The sequence below is a fragment of the Protopterus annectens genome, chromosome 4.part0, assembly GCF_019279795.1.
Source record: "Protopterus annectens isolate FY-2018-M chromosome 4.part0, PAN1.0, whole genome shotgun sequence".
Taxonomy (NCBI): domain Eukaryota; kingdom Metazoa; phylum Chordata; order Ceratodontiformes; family Protopteridae; genus Protopterus; species Protopterus annectens.
Window position 1 is genome coordinate 1,542,770,667 of NC_056733.1, and position 25,407 is coordinate 1,542,796,073.

The following is a 25,407-nucleotide window of genomic DNA, read 5'->3' on the forward strand; positions in this document are numbered from 1 at the left end:
AGCCTATAAGGTAGTTACCACTGCCACCATTCACTCCTTATCAGCTACTTTATGGCCTTTAACAAAGGCTACCCAATTGTACTATGTAATATTAATGCTAACACAATTGGTAATTTGAGCAATAGCAATGCTATTAGGAGTGGCCCACACATGGTCACCAAATAAATATGCAAGTAGTCTCAAAACCTAATATCTGTACACAGATCAGCCACAATGAAAGGTTTAAATATATTTAATAATAAATAATAAAAGAACAAGACAATACTAAATATATATTCAGAGTGACATTAGAGTTCAAAACCACAATAAATATTTAAAATAACTTGTTGTTGTCAGGTCTAAGACAGAATGCAGACTGCTCTGTCTCACTGATAGACTTCTCAAAATAATATCTAAAATATTACTGCTGGGATAGCTTGCAGAATTACATCATTTCCGGTCATTTGACTTCTAGTTCTCATGCAAAACTCCATTGCTGGCAGCTGACAGCATTTAGCATCTACCTGTAAAAATAGCCAGACAACGGCTTTTGCTCAGATCTTTGGCAGATGCTAGAAGTCATAAAACAATTACATTTCTTTATGCTTCCAAAGTAGCAGTTACTTTACCCCAAAGACAATACAGAAAACTTCCTAGTACAGACTTTATGTCTCTAGCAGCACTGAAACCTGAGAGATAGCCTCTTTTTTGCCTAGCCTATAAAGTGATTTAATTTCAAATATTTTTCTAAAATTTACTGGAGTGAGGTTAACTGTCCAGTTTCCTCTGTGAACATACACATTTGAACAGTTACAATAGTACATGCACATTTCTGTTCTCTTCCAGTAGGGCACACTGTGAATACATTTTAAGCACAAGCACTTTACAAATATCTTTGCAACACAAACATCTGTATAGAGCAGTTTGATATACACATGACATACAGTTCTAATACATTGTATTAGTGCTGCCCTCCTGACATCTCAGATGCTCAGGTAAGAGCCACCCTCTCCAAAGCAAAAAACACAGCATCAATGGGAGCAGACGGTGTCCCGGGCTGCGTCCTACATGAACTCCAAGAAGAGCTAAACCCAAACATAAAACTACTGTTCAATCTCAGCCTTACTACAGGATATGTACCCAAAGAGTGGCGTACAGCAACAGTGGTCCCTCTCCACAAAGGTGGTGCCTCAACAGAGCCTGGAAACTATCGCCCCATAAGCCTGACTAGCTTGGTCTGCAAAGCTATGGAAAGGATCATCATGGACCTCATAAATAAAGATACTGGGGACCTACAGACACTGGATCCTACCCAGCTCGACTTTGTTAAGGGCAGATCCTGCCTCTTAAACCTGGTTGATTTCTTTGAAACAGTCACCAAGGCCATTGACGAGGGGAAGGTGGTCCACACAGCCTACCTGGACCTCGCAAAAGCCTTCGATACAATACCCCACTCGGGCATTATAGATAAGCTCACAAGCTTAAATATAAACCCCTATGTCACTAGATGGGTTGCAAACTGGCTCAAGGACAGAACTCACATGGTCAGAATTGCTGGAGCCATGTCAGACTCCAAACCAGTTACAAGTGGTGTCCCACAAGGCTCAGTCCTGGGACCTCTCTTGTTCAGTATATATTTCTCGGAGGTACAGACCAACACGGAAGGACTGTGGCTGACCAAGTCCGCAAATGACTGCAAACTGGGCACCATAATCGACACAAGCATCCTCCAAAAGGGCCTCATAGAAACAGACAACTGGTGCCAGAGCCATGGCCTCAAGCTAAATGCCAAAAAGTGTATAGTCATCCCCTTTGGCAAAAACAAAGTGCCCACAAATTACCACATAGGTGGTAATCCATTAAGTACGGAAGAAGTAATTAGGGACCTGGGGACCCAAGTTGATAGCAAACTCTCTTTTGACAACCACGTGGCCAAAGTGGTTAGAAAAACATTTTATATAGCCCACATAATCATGAAGGGATTCACATCTAGATCAGGGGAGGTCATCGTGCCTCTTTACTCATCCCTCATCAGGCCCATAATTGAGTACAATGCATCTTTTGGGATGTACCTTACCAGACACCTGCAGCAACTGGAAAGACCCCAAAAGTACCTCACCAAGAGGATCAATGGGCTGAAACAGATGCCATATGCTGCCCGGTTAAAGAAACTCCAGCTCTACTCAGTGGCATACCGCCTGCTCAGAGGCAATCTGTGCCTGATGTATAAAGCCATGTGCAACCTGGAATTAATGGACATGCTGCACCTCAGAAAATCCAAATCCCATCGAGCTACATGCTCGAGAGACTTGAACCGCAGCACTGAAATAAATAGGACATGCTGGAGGGACAGATTCATAACCCAGCGGCTCCCTTCACTCTGGAATAAAATCCCAGTCCAGGTTAGGCAGAGTCCCTCATTGACTCTCTTCATGAGGAATCTCGATGAGTGGATGGGAGATAGTAGGTTTACCCCGGGTATCACTTCTCTGTCACTGTTAGACAGAGGCACAGTATACTAACCTCGAAAAAGGGCATAGCAAAATTAATTTAAAATGGGTGGCGAAAGCCAAACATACTCTGGCTAGGCTTATAAATGCCCTAGGGCAGATAGCCTAGTATGAACCTATGAACCTATGAACCTATTTGTAACACAAGCATCTTATGTAAATTTTTTTGTTATTCACAAATGACATATCATTATTTACAAAATTCCAGATAGGTGTGCTGGCCATACCTCCTTACATCACATATATAGACATACACACACACACACACACACACACACACACACACACACACACACACACACACACACACACACACACACACACACACACACACACACACACTAAGGAATAAAAAGGGCAGATTGGGAAGCTTTGGCCCTGAGTTTATATGTTGGAAATGATAAAAGATTAAGCTGCCAAAGTTTTCTGGGATGAATGTAATAATAATAACCAAGGTAGTTGGGTGACATGGCCTGCATCCTGACATGTGCACTTATGTTGTTCAGTTAGATAATGATTGAAGTGAGCTCTGAATTACTTGTAGTTTATGATTACAGGAAGATCAGGTGGCAAAGTCTGTCACAGTTTATGGGCAAGAACAAAGAAGCTGTGATATGTGGAATGAAGCTTACTGGATGGAATTATGAGAGAGCTATTAGTGCAATGTCTTCTTTCATTAGGGTTGCTGGTGTGCCTCAGCACCGGAGTTTGAACAGAAACAGTATTGCTCTGTACTGATGTCCATGGCTAGAACTGAAAATTGAACACTGAATTTTGACTCTGTACTAAATTAGATATCTTATTTAACTAATGTACTTGAATAACTTGTTTTACACTGTTGCAAATTGTTTATTTTTTTTTCACTTAACTAGTGTGGGGTACGTGATTCGGTTCATACTAAGCTGTCTGCTCTCATGGGTTATTTTAATCATAGCCCTGTATCTTCTATTTATGGGGGAAATACCTAAACCATTATGCCAGCCACCATCACTTGATCCTCTGTCAACCCCTGCCTCTTTGTATAATTCTGATATCTGGAAGACCATTTTTTCCCTTTATAATTGAAAACAATTAATACAAAGGATGTGAAAATCAGATAGATTTGCATTTAGCCTCAAGGTTGGTTTCAGCTAAGCACTTAGAGTATTTGTTAGCAGTGTTGAGTTGTACCCTTTCCTGAGTGGTACCCTTTCCTCACTAAGAGTGTTGAGTGGTACCCTTCCCTCATTAGCAGTGTTGAGTGGTACCCTTTCCTGAGTGGTACCCTTCCCTCACTAGCAGTGTTGAGTGGTACCCTTCCCTCACTAGCAGTGTTGAGTGGTACCCTTTCCTGAGTGGTACCCTTCCCTCACTAGCAGTGTTGAGTGGTACCCTTCCCTCACTAGCAGTGTTGAATACTACCCTGCCTTCACTAGCAGTGTTGAGTGGTACCCTTCCCTCACTAGCAGTGTTGAGTGGTACCCTTTCCTGAGTGGTACCCTTTCCTCACTAGCAGTGTTGAATACTACCCTCCCTTCACTAGCAGTGTTGAGTGGTACCCTTCCCTCACTAGCAGTGTTGAGTGGTACCCTTTCCTGAGTGGTACCCTTTCCTCACTAGCAGTGTTGAGTGGTACCCTTCCCTCACTAGCAGTGTTGAATAGTACCCTTCCTTCACTAGCAGTGTTGAGTGATACCCTTCCCTCACTAGCAGTGTTGAGTGGTACCCTTTCCTGAGTGGTACCCTTCCCTCACTGGCAGTGTTGAGTGGTACCCTTCCCTCACTAGCAGTGTTGAATACTACCCTCCCTTCACTAGCAGTGTTGAGTGGTACCCTTCCCTCACTAGCAGTGTTGAGTGGTACCCTTTCCTGAGTGGTACCCTTTCCTCACTAGCAGTGTTGAATACTACCCTCCCTTCACTAGCAGTGTTGAGTGGTACCCTTCCCTCACTAGCAGTGTTGAGTGGTACCCTTTCCTGAGTGGTACCCTTTCCTCACTAGCAGTGTTGAGTGGTACCCTTCCCTCACTAGCAGTGTTGAATAGTACCCTTCCTTCACTAGCAGTGTTGAGTGGTACCCTTCCCTCATTAGCAGTGTTGAGTGGTACCCTTTCCTGAGTGGTACCCTTTCCTCACTAGCAGTGTTGAATAGTACCATTCCTTCACTAGCAGTGTTGAGTGGTACCCTTCCCTCATTAGCAGTGTTGAGTGGTACCCTTTCCTGAGTGGTACCCTTTCCTCACTAGCAGTGTTGAGTGGTACCCTTCCCTCACTAGCAGTGTTGAATAGTACCCTCCCTTCACTGGCAATGTTGAGTGGTACCCTTCCCTCACTAGCAGTGTTGAGTGGTACCCTTTCCTGTATGGTACCCTTCCCTTACTAGCATTGTTTAAAAAGAGAGCTTGTACCTAAGTGCAAGCAATTTGTACTAATAGTCACTAACGTGGACTTTACAGAAGTTTCCTCGCAATCACTGTGTAACCATGAGACATATGTGGTCAATGTCAAGATTTCATAATTCCTCCACAAGTGCCTGTGCCATTAACATGTATGCTATCTGGAACAATATTATTCTGCCTTTGGGTTTGTGTATCCTTGAAATTCCTCACTTTCTCAGTTGCTGAAGACTTTCAGAAAAAAAGGGTTGTTTTTGCAGTTTAAAATTACCATTTTTACTCAAGTGGACATCTTGAATAATTTTCACCCTATGCATAAATTTAGTCATAGCATTAAGAACATTTATGATGATAGGAAGTTATGGGCTAGTGAATGAGAAGTGTAAGTGACTACTAACTAATGGATAAAAAAATACTTATTTACTCTGTAATAAGCATTGCTGGTATAAAATGGACTGCAAATGGCTTATGTAAACTGTTTTGTAGAAATGCTGTTCATTTAAATAAAGATTTTTCATGAGCAAAGATGCATTATATGTAGTTAGAAAGGCCACATTACTAAGACTAGCCGCATTGTAAAAGTACACGGGGGGGGGGGGTGGAGGTTGCACTGGTGGATGAATTGTAAAGTTACAGATTTCACATCACATGATTTTTTCCACCTAATTCCACTGTTTGCTTGCTTCAGGTTTGGAGGTTATCTTGAATCAGTGGGTGTTATCTAGTTAGAATACATTGATTGCTGCTGCTTCTGGCTAGTCCAACACTAACTGGTCAACTTGTATCTGTATAAAGGTTCATGTACACAAGTGGGGTTTCCCCCTAGTAATCAGTGTAAAAAATCCTTCTTCCTTCCTTTCTTGGGTGAAGCTCTGAACTTTAGTAGTTTGCACTGATCTGTGGCGAATTGCACACACCAGCCCAAACTTGCTGCCAGCTGCACAGGACTGTGTGCTAGTATTGCCAATAGACTCAGTTTGACTGTGTAAACTCATCCTGTCTCCTTCCTCCCTCCCCCACACCTTATACCCCCAAGATCATATAAATAATAACACTTTCTAGCATGGAAAAAACAGAGGTTACTCTCTTCCATTGTCAGCTTTCAAGCACTTGGAATCCTAAGGCAATGTAATAATTGCCACATACTCATGGATAATGAATTCTTGCTTAACCAGATTGATTCCAACTGCAAGAGGTGTAACCACATAGCTGATTTGGTGGCTGCCCTCTCAAAATCCCATGTAAGTAGTAAAAACCAACTGTTTCACTACCACTAATACAACTATAACAGCCGCATACTATTAGTGTAAAACTGTCATGCACTAATGCCATTAAGAAATCATTGCCCAAGCTTCCCAGAACTTGTAAGAGTAGGCATCAGTGAAACCATCTAAATACATGCACTGCACACTGCTCTTCATCAGCAAGTCACAACCAACAAAACACCCTTCAGCTAACAAGAATAAAGCAGCTTCTAAAAACAAGCTGGTAAAGTGGTGACTTCACTATTATACACACTGATTTGATACTCACCAAGCTGAACAAGGACAGAGATACAGTTAGCTGTCTCTGTTGTACCATAACTACTCTTAAAACAGTGTCCTCCAGTACTTTTAACTAAAATATTATCATGGACAATGTGTTCTCTTCTCCAGTAAATGTAATTATGATATGACCATAGTGCATGTTGAAGTGAATGATATGTTATGAAAATCAATGAAAGACACATAGAAGGACTTGCTGGAATTTGCTATAGATGATTTTACTCAGAATAAGACTTTGGTCATCATTAGCCTCCCTTATCAAATATAATGCTTTAATATAAAGAAAAAATAACTAGTTTCAAAAACTGGCTAAGTAGCTGTTTTCATTCCGGCTGTGTCCAATATGTGTCTCCTGAGATGAGATGATTGATAATCCTACTTGTCTTGCCAAGGATGGTCTATATCTGTCATTCTAGAGATTCTGATTATAGGCCAAAGCCTATGATACCCCATTTTATCTTTTTAGGAAGAGTTCACTTAATCAGCATCTCAGTCTAACTAACAAATCTTAATAACAAATTTCCAATCTGAGGGCACTTCTGCATCTGCAATGAGTCCATGTTTGTGAAGTAACTGAGACATGGCTCAAATGAGAGCACTTCTTCTATAACTAGGATTTGTTCCTATCACATCCTCAAGCCCACCAGAAATGATGATGTCTTAATTTTTTGTCAGGGATTTCATCCCTTCCAATGTGATACTCAATAACTCTCCATGTCAACTAATTAAACTCCAGTTTACATACGGAAAGATTGACATTCAACTTATAGCTTCTTACTGGTCCATTTCCATGACCTCACATGACAATGATAGCTTCCTAGCATTCCTAGAAAACATCCCTGTTAGAGATGAATCTCTAATCTTCTGTGACTTTACCACATTCATTGACATTTTTCTAATGTTGGGTATGCAGAATGTTTATTAGATTGGGTGAAAAAGAATTCCTTAGATCAAATTATGAATAACCCAGCTAGGGGTGGACATATTCAGTATCTAGTTCTCACTAACATGGCCCCAGCCCATTCCCTGCCCATAGATGGTCCCTCAGTTGTTAAGTCTGATCATCAGCTGGCTATCTGTACCCAAACAACACAGTCTTCTGTGCTTAGCGACATCACTATCTTTAGAGACTTCAAAAAAAGCTAATAATCTTTTACAATCACATGACAAAAATCAAAACAATTCTCCCATTCTAACCCCAAATCAGAATCAGGTTATGTATCCTCCTGTGCCAAGCGTCTTTATAGTTATTTAGATAAATGCATTGATATTGCTGTTCCCACCAGGGCCAAATCCATTAGATATTAATAACAACACCCTCCCAGGTGGTCAGAAGATATAAACAGACTTCACAATAGAAAGAGTAATCTGCTTACATTATCTTGTAAGGCCAGAACTGCTTATCACAATGAAAATGTAAAATGCCTTGCAAAGAAATTGAAAGCAGCTATTAATACCAGCAGAGCCTCTCACAAATGTAGGCTTGCTTCTGAGGCAAGGATAATTATAAGTCCTTCTTCAGTTATAATTACAAAACTAAGAAATAATTCAAATTACTGGTCAAAGCATATCTATAATGACACCTGCTATTCAAATGTTAATGACATCACCAACATATTGGCTAAAATGTTTGCTGCAAAATTTTTCCCTGCAACTACCCCAACCCAATATAATGGGGTCACTCCCCTGTAGCATCTCCAAGAGCCATATCCTTAAAATGATCTCCAAGTTAGCTAATTGAATTCCATTATCTCTCTGGCCAGCCTGATAGACATGGGCAACCTGAGGCAATGTAGCAATTGTCTCATGTATACTGACAACCACTTACTCCTGAAACAAACAAACACTTTACATGAGAAATGTAGTTACACTATGAAATTGGAGGCAAGACTCTCACATACAGATAAATTGATTGCCAAACAGGGTGTCAGCCCACACACACTTCCCACAGTAAATAAGGGCATGATATATAAACCCACATATGAGAAGGTATTCACTACTAACTTACTAACAGATCAGAGGCCTCCCAAAAGGAAACTACTTACATCCAGAACAATGCAAAAACAACCACAACACATAATAACATGCACACAACAGTGTCTCAACAAATAAGCCCATAAGGCATAACACCACAAAACATAATGTATTGGTCACAGGTGACTCTACTGTGAGACACACATATGTTTCCCTCACCAGGCTGGATAAGGGCCGGGTTACCCTTAGCTGCCTGTCAGGTTCCAGGATCCATCAAGTCACTCAAGCACTCAAGTCACTCAACCACATGTACCAGTATGATTCCATCAAAGTCCATGTAGGGGTGAATGTCTTGAGATATACCTGACTGGACTATATGAAGAGAAACATGACTGAGCTCTCAGATTATGTACCACAGGCAGGTAAAAGCCTAGCCTTAAGCAGCATTCTACCTTCTCCAAGGATGATGCCACAATACAAACAATAAATGATTGACTTTAACAATGGGCTATTGGCTTACTTTCTGGTGTCAGTCCAAGGGGATCAAATATCTGTCAGCCCGGGTAGACATGGTTGGCAGGCCATGGTGCTTTGCAAAGATGGTCTACACTTCTCTCCTCTAGGCTTTTGGATACTGGCAAGGGCATTAGACACTCCTATTGTGCCTTTTTTAGGCAGTGTCAAAATAACCAAACCCTCAGCATAACAAAATCCTCTCCAGATAAAATCAAGATACTGCTGATTAAATCTAAACAAAAAACTCCACTCCCTGGAAGCATGCCTCACTTTGAAAGATGCTGACGTCTGTGCAGTCACTGAGACATAGTTTAAAGGAATGGAAAGCACCGCAGCTGTACATGGCAACAATGCCTTTCGTACATTTAGATCACAGACTGATCATAAAAGAACTGAAGGAGGAGGTGTATCCCTCTTTATTAAGGATAAGTACACCTCAAGACTGGTCAGACAGTATAACTCTCTTGAACTACTCCATGTCCTATTAATGATAGGTAAACCCCATACCATATTATGGCTAGCTACAGGTCCCCCACCATGAAACAGGAAAAGCATACTGCATACCTGGACTTACTGGAGTCACTTGCCATACTGCCCAACACCTTACTCTTAGGTGATTTTAATTATCCTACCATCGACTGGGAAACATACACAACCACAAATATGCTGGCTCAGAGGTTCTTGGACTTTATCAATACAAATGATCTGGAACAGCTAGCCAGCACACCCAAAAGAGGCTCAAATGTCCTAGACATAGTACTCACTAACATGGGAGAGCAGTACACCCCCCTTGATGTCCTCTCTGGTAAGATCGGACCATAAATCAGTCTCGTTTGATGTAATTATAAGACCAGATACCCCATCAAGCTCAAAAATGCTTAATAATTTTTCAAAGACAAATTAGCTCCTATTAAGTGATGGTAAAAGAAGTTCCAAAGGCCCCTGAAATGCAGATAACATGGACTCTTATACAGAGGTGTACACCAATACCCTGTATAACCACTTAAGCAACTGTATAGAATTAGCTGTACCTGACCAGATTAAAACCAGGTCTTACCAAAAAAAAAAAACAAGCAACCCTGGTGGACCCTAGTATAAACAGGCTATACAACAAGAAAAAGAAGCTAATGTCCAAGAACAAGAGGGAACTGGCTCAACAGAGGAAAAAAAAACCTCTCTAGCTTAAACAAACAAATTAGAGATCTTGTCAAGTCCTCCAAAGCTACTTATGAAGCAAAATTAGCCTCTGTAGCCAAGGATAACCACAAGGCATTGTTTAACTACATCTGAAATCTAAATGGGAATATCCAGCTATGCGCTGAACTGGTTGTGGAAGGCACCACCTATACTCAACTAGAGGTAATAGCCAACCTGCTAAATGACATATGTGGAATAAACTTTACCTCAAACACAAACAACCTGGATTCAAGCACAAAGGGAAAACGTAACTAAGTGACCAGCGAGTAAAAACCAAATCGAAGTTTATTATTGTAAGCGCTTTCGAAAGGGTCTCTGCCCCAAGTTCTTCAGACAAATAACTTTCAAAAAACCTTGCTTTTTATACAAAGCCAATTAAATAATAATTCAATTATCCCAACCAATTTACAATCCTTAAAAATATTATTATCTAAATAAAGACAATAAAATGTCTCCCTACTAAGTAAATATGCACATCCAAATATAGGAAAGCCATACATTTCTCGGCAAGTGATCAATCCTTTAAAATACTAAAACCTTGTTATTGAATACTGAGTGCTGAACAACAGTCAAACAAACATTAAATTAGCTAACAGCTTATGTACATTTAAAGAAGGCACACTTCCAAAAACCTAACAATAACAGCACTTACAATAATAAACTTCGATTTGGTTTTTACTCGCTGGTCATTGAGTTACGTTTTCCATTTATGCTTGAATTCAAGTCGTTTGTGTTTGAAGTGTTTGAATTTTTATTACAGTTTGTTTGTGAATAAACTTCACCTCATATCCACTCCAGTCATCCCCCAAAGTATACCTGCCACCATTCCTCAGCCTATTGTCTCAAGAGACCAGGTCATCTCAGTGTGCTCCAAGACCAAAAACACAGCATCAATGGGACCAGGCAACATACCAAGTTGCCTTTTAAACAACTTAAAACATGACCAAGCAGATTCACTTGGATCTCTGTTTAACCACAGCCCACAAACTGGCTATGTTCTGGCAAAATGGAAGACAGCTACAGTAATCCATCTGCACTAAGGGGGACCAGCAATCAATCTTGGGAATTATAGGCCCAGAAGCTTAACTAGCCTCATTTGCAAAGACATGGAAAGAATCGTTAAGGACCTTAGTAACGAGGACATAGGTAATCTCCAAACTCTTGATCCAACTCAGTTTGGATTCATTAAAGATAGATCCTGTCTGTTAAACATGGTTGACCTCAATGAGAAAGTCACCAAGGCCCTGGATGAGGGAAAGACAGTGAATACCATCTATCTTGACCTAGCCAAGTCATTTGTCATAATTCTCCACTCAGGTATTACAGAGAAACTCGTTAATCTCTACATTAGTAGATTGGTAGCCAATTGGCTCACTGACAGGGCACATAATGTCAAAGTGGGTGACTTTATCTCTAGTAAAAGACCAATTACCAGTAGAGTACCACAGGGTCTGTGCTGGGTCCCTTACTGTTTGGAATTTATTTCTCAGATGTCCAAGCAAACTTGGGCAGCCTATGGCTGACCAAGTTCACCAACAATTGCAAATTGGGAGCATTCATGGAGTCCCCCAACAATGCTAATATACTGCAGACAGGGTTAACACAGACAAATGATTTGTGCCAAAGTCACAGGTTAAAGCTAAATGCAAAAAAATGCATTTGCATTCCATTTGGGAAAGCTGGCATACATGCTTTTACATTATAGACAGCACCTCTCTAAGTGTAAACCCAGTGGTACATGATCTGGGTACTCAGACTGATAGCAAGTGAACTTTGACTACCACATATCCACAGTAGTAAGTAAACCATTCTATGTGGCACATCTTATAAGTAAAGGCATTACATCTAGCTCTAAGGATGTTATAATTCCATTATACTCAGTCCTCATCAGACAAATAATTGAGTACAATTCTCCCTTTTGCATGTACTTCACTGGACACCTGCAACAATTGGAGAAACCACAGAGGTTTCTCAATAAGAATTACACGGTACACAAAACACGTCTTATGCAGAAAGGCTGAAAGCCCTGTCTCTATATTCTGTCTCCTACAGGTTGCTAAGTGCAGATCTGTGGCTGAGCTGGTCCTGATGGAAATGCTACACATTTGTAAATCAAACTGCATGAGTGTCATTTGCTCCAGGGATCTTACCCTAGCCTCAAGATGTATAGGTCACACTAAAGAGGTATATACATCTCCCAGAGGTTGCCACTTCTCTGGAACAAGCTTCCAGTTCATGTTAAACAGAGCCCTTCCTTGATGTTTTTCAAATGCAACCTAGATCAATGGATGCATGACTGCAAATTCACTACTGGGGTGGTGTCCATGTCCCTCCTTGACAGAATGACATTGGTATTACCCATAGACCCTTACCTCTGTGAACTTCACTCACCTATTCACTGACAATTGGGGCCACTTGAGATAAATATGGCTAGGCTTGTTAGGGCTCTAGTGCCACTAGCCTAGTGACCTTCTATGAACCTATGAAGACCAGAAATATTTTGTGAATGTGTCCTGTCAACATTCCAGGTTGTTTTTAAACAGTGTCAATCAGGCACTTGCTGACCCTCTCCTTAAGTTGTTCAGCCACAGTCTATGTTCCCAAACAATGGTGTACTGTGATGGATATCCTCTTGCAGAAAGTTAGTTCTCACCACTGATTCAAGCAACTATAGACCCCTTATTCTTACTAATATTGTCTGCAAAGACATGGAATGCATCATCACTGACCTTATAAATGAGGACATTACCTTAATCAAGCTCAAACCACAACAACTCAGATTTCATAATGAAAGGTCATGCCACATCAATGTTGTGAACACTTTTGAAAAGGTCTCAATGGCTGTGGACTATGGTCACACTGTCTACAGTGCCTAAGTGGATCTACCAAATAATTTGATACCATATCACACAATGGAATTGTAAATAAGCTAATAGCCTTAAACATAAATCCCTATGTGGTAATATGTATTCCAAACCAGATAAAGGACAGAACACACACTGTTAGAATTGATTATATTTCCTTAGTTAAGGAAGAAGTGGTCAGTTGCATTTTCCAGGAGTTAGTATTGGGACTCTTTCTTTTCAGCATTTGTTTCTCAGATCTCAGCACTGAAAACAAGGATCTCTGGCTGGCTATGTAAATTTTTAATTACAACTTGGGTGCATTTGTCAAATCAAGACATAATGCACATTGCCTTCAATTGGATCTAGCAGGCATTAACATATGGTGGACTGAGAAAGGGCTCAAACTAAATGCTAAGAAGTGCAGCATCATCTCTTACTTTTCATCTCCCTTCTTAAAAAAAAAAAAAAAACAAAGTGTTACAAACTACTGTATCTCCAAAGAATCTGTTATCAGAGGCCTGGACAGATGTCTCCCTTTCCTTTGATCAACACGTAGCGACCGTAGTCAGGAAGTCTTTCTATAAATCACATTTGATGACCAACAGCTTCTCTCCACAAAATGAGGACATTATTCCTCCACTGTACTCTAGCCTTGTAAGAACCATTATAGAATATAATGCATCCCTTGGCATGTCTCTCTCGAGACATCAAGACACTTGAACAACCACATTTATTTCCAACAAAAAGAATTTTAGGCCTCAAGAATCTTGACTATCAGGAAAGGGTGGAGGCACACTCTCTGTACTTAATTTCATAAAGGCTCTTGAAGTGGAGGCTAATGCTTTGATCTCTATGCAGTCGGGGATCTCTTTCTCGAAGCTCACCTTTTTCATGGTGTGTCAAACAGTACAGACAAGATTAGAACAAGAAGTCTGTACCTATATCAGGGAATAAATTAAAGTAAATGAAGAATAGATTCATCACATCCCACTACCCTTCAATCCACAGTAGACTCCCCTTTCATGTCAGTCCATCATATTCTCCTCTCTACCTTTAAATATAACTTAGCCAATTGGATGTGTACCCTAAAATAAGCTCTGTGATATATAGACCTAGCTCTTCTTGAAAAGGATGATATAGCCTGAGAGTGGTTATTGGCAATATACACATGGCTTGTGTTTTAATAGCCCTGTATTTTCTCTGATTCCTATGTTTGTGATAATACAGAGTGTTTATCAATGCAGTTTGCTGACAATATATTAAGTGAATTTAGACAATGGAATAGAGGGGAAGTAGAAGCTGACATTGACTGAGAACCAGGTGATACTCTTTTGTAACATGTATGCACTGAAATTAGTAAATTTACACATGTGAACAAATTTGGTGTTCTCTGTGATGAATTTCCAGATGTAGAAAACTCTGCTGGGCTCTTATCTCTTTGGAGTAATATGTTACAAGAAATAAAAATGGTTATCAACTTAACAAATACAAAAAATGTTTTATACTTTATGTGAATGCAAAGCATATGAACGGTTACAGTGGATACTTTACTGTTTTGCAGTGGTGTAAAAATGTAATACCAAATATCACTTCTTTACTAGATGCAAAATATTTTATAACACTATAAGAGAAAGTAGTTTGCAGAAGCTTGAGGATGACAAAAATATGGTCTGTGGGGGGGAGACACCTATTGCAAGTGAGCTGTTCTACTTAATAACATAAATATCAAGGTCTTATACATAATTGTTGGGTTTCTGGTAGACTGTTATTTCTAAGGGCAGAGTACTGCATGTAATTTTTGTATATGCCAGTACTTCATTAAAAGTTTGAAAACACATTTTTTTCCATAACATAAAACACTATATTGTTAATATGAGTTCAGTTATGATAAGTGATTTTAATTGTAATGTTGGAGTCAGGAAAAATAAAATGAGGTTAGATGTTTAGTTTATTTGCCTGTTATAGATATTTTCCAGCTATTCATTGGTAAAACAAGACACTTAGGGTTTTATGGCATTTCCTCTCTGATGTAGACCAGATAGCTGCTCACATATTACAATTAAAATATGATTTCCCTTACTATATTATGTAAAAAGAAAAAAACAATTTAGATATTGCTTATTGCTAGAGATTTAATGATTATGGCAGAAAAATTAAAAATGGGAGTCGATTACTACAGTTTACAGTTCAAAACAGAAAATATGGTAATATAGCAATAACCCACGCCTGGGTGTGGGTAATGCTGGATTTACCCACGGTTGGCGTGGTTTGGTCCCGAGGGCGAAGCCTGAGGGACCAAACAAAGACAACCGTGGGTAAATCCAGCATTACCCACACCCAGAAGTGAGTTATTATATTAATGACATTATTTAAGAAAAGAAATAATTACTTTTCTTAAATAATGGCATTGTATAATGCCTCTTCGCTGCCCTTCCGCAGCTGTCTGGTGTTCCGCGGCAGTTCTGATGTACTGCGCATGCCTCGCAGTACATCAGAGTTGTGGGCAAAAGCAACGGAGAACGCAAGATCTCCGTTGCTTTTACTATCTCGCTATGTTAAATGGGTTTAACATAGCGAGACAGCTTTAAAATAAGCAACGGAGATCTCCGTTGCTTATTTTAAAGCTGTCTCGCTATGTTAAACTCATTTAACATAGCGAGACAGGTTTAAAGCAACGGAGATCTTGCGATCTCCGTTGCTTTTACACTGTGTCGCTATGTTAAAGGAGTTTAACATAGCGAGACAGCTTTAAAAAAAGCAACGGAGATCTCCGTTGCTTTTTTTAAATCTGTGTCGCTATGTTAAACTCTTTTAACGTAGCGAGACAGTGTTTTATACTAACGGAAAAAGTCCGGGCGACCGGACCTTTTTCCGTTAGTATATTGAGGGATTTACAACGGGCACGCTGGTTGGGCTGGCCAATCAGCGTGCACGTTTTAGAGTAGGCATTGTATAATATTCATTAATGGATTTTTATTTATATATTTTTTACATTGGAATTTTTGGATCTGAAAGAAAGGATGTTGCTGATAAATGGGCTAGATTAAATTAAAATTATATGTAAATTTTGTGATTTCTTCATGTTGAGACATAAACAGACTGATGAAAACATGACTTCACTGAAAAAATTATGTCTCATTTCTTTTTGGATCATTTTTTTTTTAATTTTTCAGGCAGTTCAACATATACCTTTTTCCTTATTTTGGTTAATTTGGAAAGCAGGATATGGTAAATTATTGCACAGCAAATATGATATTTGGTGGGCATTTAGAAGAACATAAAATTTTGATTGTGGAAGAAAGGATGGGGTAAAATATAATGTGCGTTCTTCAGAACATCATATATTTTGAATACTGTACATATTGCATGTATATTGGTGTATATCCAAAACATTTTGTTTTGTTTTGTATCTTTTGTCTAGAAATAAAGGCCCCGACTCTTGTTGATGAGTGCCACAGAATCTTCTTTATCCACCTGAGTTACAACCAATTCAGACACATGGGACCTCTGTTTAATGTCTCATCTGAAGTATGGCGCAGTCAGGAGAATACCCTCCCTATGCTGATCTACAGTGTCAATACTGGAAAATTAATCCAAACACATAATATAGGAATTAAAATTACAGTGGTCAGATCTTCCATCATACATGTGACTGACAGTGAAATATGATTAGGCTTAATAAAACAGTGAAGAAAAAACAATGTGGTCTAGCCTGCATGGACTCTGTATTGTAAATGGAATTCTCTGGAACCTATGTGTACCACATTACATTCTAATCACTGTTGCTATCCTGTTGGCATTTAAAAGTATTTATCTCATATATTAAAATTATGAAAATGTAGGTGTTATAAGAGTCTGTGAATGTACCTGTGAAATCTTCTGACAATTTAGTTTACTTTTTAAACTGTTGCCACTTGAATCTTTAGTGCATATAACTTCATATTCTTTTCCATGGATACTGATGGTGTTGTTATAATAAAAGGACTGTCAGCATGCTACACTGATTTCCAGTTATACAACAGTTTTTGGTTGTAGATATTTGCCAGTGCATTGGGCCTTGCTATATCTGGTTTCACTTTTGAAATCTGTTGTATTGTCTTTGAAGTGCTAATGTGCTGCATTTTATGGTCTATCACTGCTAGAAGATACTGGAAGAAACTAAGAGCTGAAAGCAATTGTTGCAGTGATTCAGTGGTAGTGACACTTTGGGAATTTTTGGCCAAGGAGTATTACTAGATGCTGCTATTTGACTTTTTTGATTATTACTGAACTGTGATAAAAGCTCAAAGCGCTGCAAGGGGTATAGATGCTGAAGTTAGTATTTCTGAAGTTTCTGATGCTGCTATCCTTATAAAAATTAATTGCAAAGACTTGCTGGGAAATTTTATTAAAGTTCTGTGTCATTAAGAAATTTCAGTGGACTCCAGGAACATTTATGACTTATATTTTCAATCCTTATGGATGTTATTAATGTTTCCATGTTTCACTTTCTTCCTTTTTATGATCAGCAATACTATTTTGGGATGTCATGCCATGTGTGATTTTATTACAGTTCTGAAGCTTTTTATTGTGTTAGTTTTATTGTTATCTGGAATGGAACTATTGGATTATGAATGTTCTGTTTGGAATGCAAATATTAAACATAGACTACAAGGAGTCTCAGATAATTAGACAGATAGCTAGATAGATAGATATTTTTATTCCTAGATCATGCAGTTTGTGGAGATGTTTTATATTATATTTTGGCATCTATTATTACCATCTGTTTGTTGTTAGATGCCAGTTCAGCAACCCAGCAAGGAAATTGCTGCAACTTTCTAACTAAGAATTGTTTGTATTGCAAATTTGTTTTGTCTACCATTATTGTTTAATTTTGCTGAGTTTATATTCTGATTCTTCACTCATCAAGTTCTTGTGTTGTGAAGTGATATGGTGTAATAAACTTGAAGACAAAATACTAAATCTGCATTCCACTAAAACATTTAATGGAAATTGGGTACAGGAAAGGAGAACTGGCAAGATGAATGTGTGGCCAGTACTTCATATGATCACTAGCTGCTCCTTAAGTACTTAGAGGAATAGATTACATAGCTAACCTGCAATTTTCTGTTGAGCTTCAGCTCCATTCATTTAGATTTACTAGTGCATCCCTTTCCTGTTTGAGTCCTTATTGCAGGTGAATCAATTTATTGCATTGTATACATTCAGTGTTAGCATCCCCAAACCATTCACAAGTTTAGCCAGGCTGGAGTATAATTCGCTTATAATAGTATTGGATTAAGGCTGATGTCATGCAATGAATTCTTCTAATCGGTGTGCCTGCAAGGATGCAATCAATTTTTCTGAGACACTGAGATGAAAAATATGTACTCAAATTCTGAAGTTACTGTGGTAATAGAACTGATATGTAATAAGTTAAAGAAACTATCTCTGATCTTCTTTTATCTAATGTCCCATTGTAAAAGTCAAGTGATACATTAGGTAGCACACTTATCTTTGGTGCTGGAAGATGAGACAATTGTAGGTTCTATTTGACACAATGCAGTTGGATTACTGACACTGCATAAGGGGGGGTGCTTGAGTCAGTAGCAGCTCAGGTGACTGGAAAAGATCTTGTGGCATCTATCAAAGAAAAGTAGAGGTTGCTTTATTATAGTAGGAGAGGTTCCCTGATGACCTGGACAAATTTGACCTAGTAGTAGACATGACATCTTTAATGCCCTAGCCAAATTTTCCCTAGTAGTAGAAATGTCACCTTGCATCTCCCCTAAAATGAGGTCATTAGCCTAGTGGGACCTTCCTGGTCAACAAATGATAAATTGAAAAAAAAACACTTATTAAAATTTATTCCACATTTACCACAAAGTGTTCACATTAATGCCACAAATCACAGTTAGTGTTTTTGTCTTAGAAGGCTTCATCATATTCTGAAAATTTCAAGCAAAAACAATCTTATAAAGCATTAAAAAGTCATGTGTACAATCGCATGACTTTGATGAAATAAATCATGTATGCTGTCACAAAATTAACTATTATGCTATAATTTCTTTCTAGATAAAAATATTTAAAAATTCCTCTTACAATTGATTTCTGTCATTGTACAAGCATTGAACCATACCTGTTAACAGGACTCTTTCTGGTTTAATTCTTCTTTGTTTTCTTTTGTATGAAATCCTATTTTAACAGATATGTAGAATTTGAAATCCTGTTATTTTTGACATGGAACTCAGAAGCAAAATAAATTATCCATAATGTTCTTCACTTAAAATGAGAAAAATACCAGGTCTTCAGTCATTCATACCCTGAAAATTTATTTTATTTATTTTTATTTTACATTTGTTGACCGGGCTAGTCCAACTAGATACATATCCATTTTCAGTGGAGGCCCGGGGAGAAAAGCTCCAGTTAAAAAAACATAGTAAAAAACAGTGAAAAACATACTACAAAACTTACAGAAATATTTACTACAAAAATTAGAAAAAGGCATTAGTATGAAATAAATTCATCTTAGTTTAACAATATTTAAAAAGGAGTAGGAAAAAAATGAGTGGGAGAGTTAAGCATGGTAAGTAGTACTTGTGAGTGACAGTGTTAGAAATCAAGAAGGAAGGCTAGTATAAAGAATGGTAAATGCAGGGTTGTGGTTGAGAAAAATGTGTTTTGAGGGTATCAGATAATTAGAGAAAAAAAACAGTTAGTTAGGATTGTTACAAGAGCATAACCAATGGTTAGAGAAGAAGAGTTTTAGGTTAGTTTTAAATAGTGAGAGAGAGGATAGGGTTGTCAGTTATTGTGGTAACTGATTCCATATTTTACCAACTGAATTAGAGAATATGGAGTCACCTGCTAAGTTATTTGATAAGCAAGTATGAATCAACATTTTGTTAGCAGAGCGCAGATTCCTCAAGTTATTGTATGGTCTTATGAAGGTAGAGAGAATTGGGGTGTTGCTGGGTTGGTGCAGGGCTTTGTGGGCGATTATAAGTTGGCTAAATTGTAATAGGTGAGGTAATTCAAGCCAGCCTAGTTGTTTTAGATTCTGACAGTGATGAGTCCTGTATAGAGAGTTTGTAGCAAATCTGGCAATATTGTTATATGATTTAGCTAGTTTGTTAAGATTATTTTTAGAAAGATTGGTATATATGGGGGAAGCATATAACAGGGTAGAGATTAAGTGGGTTCTAGCTATAGTGGTTCTGGCTACTGGTGTCAAGAAAGGTTTTATTCTATAGAGGGATCCAAGTTTTTTGTTAATAGATTTTATTGTAGTATTTATGTGAGTGTCAAACTTTAGTTGATTGTCAATTGTAATTCCTAGGAGTTTGGTGGTGGGTTCTGGAGAGATAATGGTACCATTGTTGGATATAAGCGTAAAATGAAGAGGGGGAGACAAGTGAGAGGGTGTAAAGAGTAGTATCTTGGTTTTTTTGGGTTGAGGAGAAGACAATGGTTGGAGAACCATTGTTCTATAGTGGAGAAGGCTTTTTGTGTTAGAGAATGAAGTTCAGTTAGGGATGAGGCTGAACAAATGATGGTAGAGTCATCAGCGTATTGGATGCAGGTAGAGAGTGGATTAGAGAGATGAAGGTCATTTATGAAAATGGAAAACAGTAGTGGACCTAAAATAGAGCCCTGAGGAACACCTATGGAGGTGGGCAGGAAGTCTGAAAGATGGTTTTGCCAGAGAACTGCTTGTTTTCGGTTTTCCAGGTAGGATGTAAACCAGTTCATAGCAGGATTATCAAGAGAGAGGGACTTTAGCAAGTGGAGGAGAAGTTGATGATTGACCATGTCGAAGGCTTTAGATAGGTCTAAAAAGAATGCTGAGGATAAAATATTATTGTTGCGATTTATGTTGATACAGTTGGTAAATGATAGCAAGGCTGTAGTGGTACTGTGGAAAGGCCGGAAACCATGTTGACAGTTAGCTAGGAGATTATAGTGGAGTAGGTGAGTTATTAATTGTGTGTGGATGCATTTTTCCATTATTTTGGCAAGTGGAGAGAGTAGAGCTATGGGACGAAAGTTGGAGAACTCAGTAGACTCACCACCTTTGTGAAGAGGAATGATATGAGAGATTTTCCAAACTGTTGGGATAGTGCCTTCTTTTATAGTTCTATTGATCAATATGGAGATTGGGTAGGCAATGGCTTTGGCTCCTAATTTGAGGTATTCTGCTGGTAATTTATCAGCTGAGGGGGAAGTAGGTTTTAATTTTTGAAGTAAGGAAAAGATATAGGAGGTGGGTATGGGTTCAAGGTGAAAAGGGGGAGGAGTGGAGCTTGGACTGGGCAACTTAGAGGTATTAGGGTTTTGTTGGTTAGCTAGATTTAGTATAGCAGCAGTGAAGGAAGTATTAAAGGCATTTGCTGTTTGTAATGGAAAATCAGGGTTGGGCCTAGTGGATTAGGTGTTGCTGCTTTGCCTGGGGATAGTAGTGTGTTAATAGCAGACCAGAACTTTTGAGGTTGTTGAAGGGATGATTGCTGTAGTTGAATATAAAAGTTCTTTTTATCTTGTAGGATAGCTTTTTTTGTTAGGTTTCTTTGTTGTCTAAAAGTTTGGTGATCAATCATGTTCTTTGTGGTACGCCATTTAGTCCAAGATTTATTTCTACTAAGGATTAATTTCTTGCTATGATTTGAGAGCCAAGGGGCTGATTTATTTTTCATTCTTATGGAACGCATTGGGGCATGATGGTCTAGGATCACTAGGAAAGTGGTATTGAAGTAATTAACTGCTTCATTTATAGGGAGGAACTTAAGGGGTGACCAATTACATTGTTTAAGTTCGTTTAGAAACAGTTCTTGGTCAAAGTGTTTTTTTACTACGGGCAGTTCTGACTGAAGTGGAGATATATAAACTTGTTTTATGTCTGATAATATATATTAGACAGTGGTCACTAAGGTCATCTGGAAGGGTTCCTGTTGTATAGGTTTGCTGTGGACAATTTGTTAGTATCCAATCCAGGATGCTTTCTTTATTATTGAGTTTATTTATTCTGGTTGGAGAGTTTATAGCTTGTGAGTAGCCATAGAGGTTGAACAGGGTAAATGGATTGGTGTTGTTACATAAATTCCAGTCAATATTAAAGTCTCCTAGTACTATTGTTTCTTGAGGAAGATTAGAAGAAAGCCAGTTAAGTTAGTCTTCTAGATTTGTGGGGTTTTTACCTGGGGGAAGGTAGGTGCAGATGATGTTAATTGATTTATGGGAGTTAAGCTCCAGTTTAGAAATAATTATTTCTATGTGGTTATCTGAGGGTAGTTTATGATTTATTTTGTTGATTTGTAGTCCTGCCTTATAAAGAATTGCTACCCCTCCACCTTTTCTATGTATGCGGTCTTGTCGAAGGATACTATAGCCTGGGGGGATAATTTCAGTATCTTGTATTGAGGGTTTAAGCCATTTTTCGGTTAAGCAGAGGATGTTGAACTGTTGGACATCCAGGAGAGCATGAATTTGTGGTATTTTATTGCATATACTACGTATGTTTAGATGGGCTATTGAGAGTGATTTGGAGGGTTTGGTTGATGGTAAAGTAATTGTATTATATTGGTTGCAGTTTGTATGGGATGGGGGAGATGTTGGGCCTGGGTTGGGGTGAATGTCTCCATCTATTAAAGAGTGAAGTAATATCAAGCTATAGTATTGGGGAGGTTTACTGTGGTAGTGACATAAGTTTTTATTGGTTAGAATTGAGTATTTAATATGAATTAGTCGATGGTATTTAGCCTGAAAGAAACTGGGTTTGTAGATGGCATTGTGAAAGCTTCTAGATACACCTGGGAAAGGTGTTAGAGTTTGTTTGGAAGGGATGATAAGAGTAAAGGAGAGGGGTTGTGCATAGGAGGTTAGGAGATAAGTGGTGGGGGAGAAGGGTGCTGACTATGCTACTACTAAACTGCATTAACAAATAATGTCTGTCATTGAGCACACTTCATTGTAACAAACAATTATACTGACGAGGGACAAATGTGTATCTTGAATTGAGCATCAACCAGCTAGCTCACAGAAAAAAAAGACTTAGCTCACTAAAGGCCTGAATTCTCTATTTCTAGCACACTCTTTAGGGAAAGAAATATTTAGTATACAAAAAGTGTATTGCACCAAAAGTTATTTAATATTTTGAGTGATGTCATGAGTACAACTTTAATGCAAATGAAGGAAGCAAGAAAGAAGGTTTGAGGGATTTAATTTTTTTGTCTGTGGAATTGCCTAACGGCTGACCACCATAGAATGTTGATCCAGATGCAATGTTCTTAAGTTCAACCCAGTAGAAATCTGAATACATTGTAAGTAATGTGATTATATTGTAAATAAATACAGAAAGATAAAGAAATGACATAAACATTAGCAAACAAAATATAGAATCATGTTGTACAAGAACTGAATGTCAGTAAATGGACTTAAGTATGTGAATGATAACAAAATTGTTAGTATAATGAATATTTACATTATTCTATAAAAACAAACAAGAAAGAAAGATGGAAGACAGAAGGGTGAGGAAAAGGAATTAATGAGAGGGATGAAATGGATTGCATAAATTGGTATAGAGAAGAGATGAGAATGGGGAAGGACAAGACAGAACAGGATAGAGGGGGATTGTATAATGAAAGTTTATGAGATGATTTACTATTTAGTAATCCCAGTATAAATTTAAATGGGGCGAGTTATAACAAAAGCAGTTAAATGCCTACGTGAAAGATTTAAGAGTTATAATGATGTGGTGGGATAAATATTATTAAGTGATTCCTTAATGTATGAAGCATTTACAAATTCCTTCCTGAAAGAGAAATTTTTTGAGATGGTGTCTAAATTTGTGGAAATAGAAGGTAAATCTTAAGTTTGTAAGGGGTAATTTCCATGTATGTGGAGCTATTGCTGAGAATGTTATAGTCCGTAGCATGGGGTTAATTCAAAGAGGTGAGTAAGGAGAAGGGGATTTAGAATGAAATTTGTAGGAAGAGTCTGTTTTATGAGAGTCAGCTAGCAAACTATTTGAAGCTTTCTAAATTGACTCATTTATGTATATTTCTAAATGGACTAGTTTGTGGGTAAAGCATGCTAGAAGCAGATTGCCTCATTAGTTTATTGAAAGTAATTTTAACTTTGCTGGAAATGAGCAGTGATACTCTCCCAGTTTAATTTCTTCAAGTATTTTAGGTTTATAATATCATGGCTAGAATGGACCCCGTTCCTAAGTCTGGGTTCAATTAAAGTTCATAAAATTAGTATTGTTTTGGTCTTTGATGTTAAGCAAGAATGCTCTTCTCAGCACGTGAAAACTGCACAGAACTGCTTCTGTAATTCATATTGACACTACTATTGGAACTGTCTGGATATCTTTCTTCCCCATTGCTGTCATTTCTACCTGTAAATGCTGATATTTTATGACTTTGTGTCTCTCTTTTGTATGACACTGTAATCAGTGGGTGTAGCAACTTCAATGATCAATGTTAATTTTGTCTTTTATTCATGAACTACTATATCTGTTTTTTTCATTTCTATTTTCAGCTGTTGGTAATGGGTGATCCCATGTGATATAACCTTCATCATTCTCTTTAATGCTTTGTGGTCCATGTTTCCAATGCTTCTCATCCACTTCTATATTGTAGTGTTTGCACAGTCCCAGTCTTGCCATATTATTGTGCTTTTCAGTATACATGCCCTCTGCCATGAGTGTATCACACGCTGAAAAATATATGTGATTGTTTCAAGAACCTGCATTTGTCTGTTTCTGCCACCTTTTCAGTGGATTTTGTAAATCATTGTGTATGTAATCCACTATCTTGGGTCACCATTATGAGCCTTTCATCTTTTGGTTTAAATTCACCTCTCCTTAACCATTCCTCTGTCAAACCATGATCAACATGAGGTTGTTCATAAGATCACTGTTTTTGCCACTGTATATATGACTTTTCCAATTATCTTTCCTTCTCATCTGATCCTTTTCCTTATGTTCTTTCTTTCTTCGGTTGCTGTCTGATTTCTATCTACTTCTGGTTTCATTTCCATTCCCTCTTGATACCAAAATGGTTCTGTTAAACCTAGGAAATATGTTAACTTAGACTTCTCCTCATCTTTTAAAACTTTCACTATGTATAGATCTGATGAAGTCATCAGATATTTATGCGGTTCCATGATTGCAGATCTATATGTTTAATTAATTTTGAGGAGGTCCATACCTCCTTCAGAGTGAGGAATGTATAATCTTGGTATACACTGATTTTATATATCATTTGATAAGCATGAAATATTTTTTCTTCTTTTCATATCCATTCAATCTGGTGGTTTTTGGGTAATAGTCAATCACCTCAAAACTGTAAGTTAGAACAGGAAGAGCAAACTAATTTATAGCTTAGACTTTATTCATAGATATCAAGACACTTTTCAGTACTAGCTTTAGCCTTCTGAAATATTCCTTACTGAGCCTTATTTTCATTTGTTCAGATTGTATTGTCAAT